Raw genomic sequence first — 1,766 nt, 5'->3', positions numbered from 1 at the left:
GTCTCGAACCCACGGACTCAGGCAATCCACTCACCTCGGCCTCCCAAAGTGCTGAGATTACAGGCTGAGCCACTGAGCCCGGCCGGGGCTTTTATTTTTAATTATTTCCCCAACACCATGAAATTTGCCCATTATGTCTACTGTTGATCATATCTCTCCCTCTAGAAGGTAAGTTTCATGTGGGCAAGATTCCATGTCTGGTTTTGTTTGTCGATAGTTAAAATTATATACAGGATGCCCAAAAAATGTATACACATTTTAAGAGATGTTATCTGGGCTGGACGCGGTGGCTCAAGCCTGTAATCCCAGCACTCTGGGAGGTCGAGGTAAGAGAATTGCCTGAGCCCAGGGGTTCGAGACCAGCCTGGACAACTTGGTGAGACCTCGTCTCTATCTATAAATCAAAAATTTAGCCGGGCAAGGTAGTGGGCGCCTGTGGTTCCAGCTACTTGGAAGGCTGAAGTAGAAGGATCCTGAGCCCAGCAGGTCGAGGCTATGGTGGCCATGAGCATGCCACTGCACTCCAGCCTGGGCGACAGAGTGAGATTTTGCCTCAAAAATTAAAATTAAAAAAAAAGAGAGAGTGATGTTATCTATGCATTACTTTTCAAAGTTGAATTAAATTATGATAGCAATGTGTGGCTACGATAGCCACGTGTGGTATGACGTTTGCTCAGCCGTGCTTCCACCATTTTATTTGACTGTCCTGGCTGTTGCATGGTGACGCTAGCATTCATTTGATTAATGCCACCTTTTGAACAAAGGTTATACTTAGTATGTGTACATTTTCTTGGCACCCCCTGTATATGGCTTGCATTGTGTCAAAGCCAACTAAAACACAGAGATACAGAGACAAGTCTCTAAAACGCTGTACTTGGGAAGCAAGGATTGCAATTTGGTATGTATGAAGAACAAAGAGAAAGTTAGAGGTTTTATTAAAAAGAGAAAGGTTAAGTATCGTTTGGTAGGAAAGTTCTGGGGAACTGGCAAGTTCAGACTGGTGACAGCAGTGGGTAAAACTAGTTTGACAGTCACATCAGATAGTTTCCGCAGCAGTGAAACGGGCTTCAGGTTACGGCCACAGTTTCTGCAGTCAAGCTTGAAGAGAATGACCTTCTTAAAGCAATGTTATGTGCCCTGACTGCTTTTCCCCATTGCCTCAGCCTGTGCTTTTGTTGAGCATGACAAGAGTGACCCAGTTGAGTAACAAGAAAGACCCAACTTTCAAAATGGTATTTTTATTGGACAGAGCTGATCTAAAAGTTAAAAACCAGGAATTCTGGAGCTAGATTGGCTGGATTCAAATCCCAGTTGCGTCACCTGCTAGCAAGTAACCGATGGGCAAGTCACTTGGCCTCTGCAGGTCTCAGTTTTCTCACCTGTGAAGTGCACCCAAAACGGTGCCTACTTCACGAGGTTGCTAGTAAAACGATCCGTAAATATTGGCTGGCATTATTGGTTGGAGCACTCATTTCTGGCTGCTAGAGCCCATTTTTTCTCTCGTGAAAGGAAGATAACCACGCCGGGCCTTAAAGGTGATGGAAATTTCTCAACGGGCTAACGGATAGGAGGCCTCCTGCCCGGAAGCTTGACCAAAATAACTACGGTTGCTGCTCGGCGGCGCCAGGCGTCCCCTTGCCGTTTTAGGGACATTCCAAGGGGGCTGCCCGGCGCGGGCGGCGGCGAGTGGCAGATCGTGGATCCCGGCCGCGGGAAGCAGGTAGGATAAGGAAGGAGAGGAGGGGCGCGGGTCGGAGAAGCTGCTG

Source organism: Carlito syrichta, unplaced genomic scaffold, assembly GCF_000164805.1.
Source record: "Carlito syrichta isolate Samal-C Ts95f unplaced genomic scaffold, Tarsius_syrichta-2.0.1 Scaffold316424, whole genome shotgun sequence".
NCBI lineage: Eukaryota > Metazoa > Chordata > Mammalia > Primates > Tarsiidae > Carlito > Carlito syrichta.
This window is presented reverse-complemented; position numbering follows the sequence as displayed.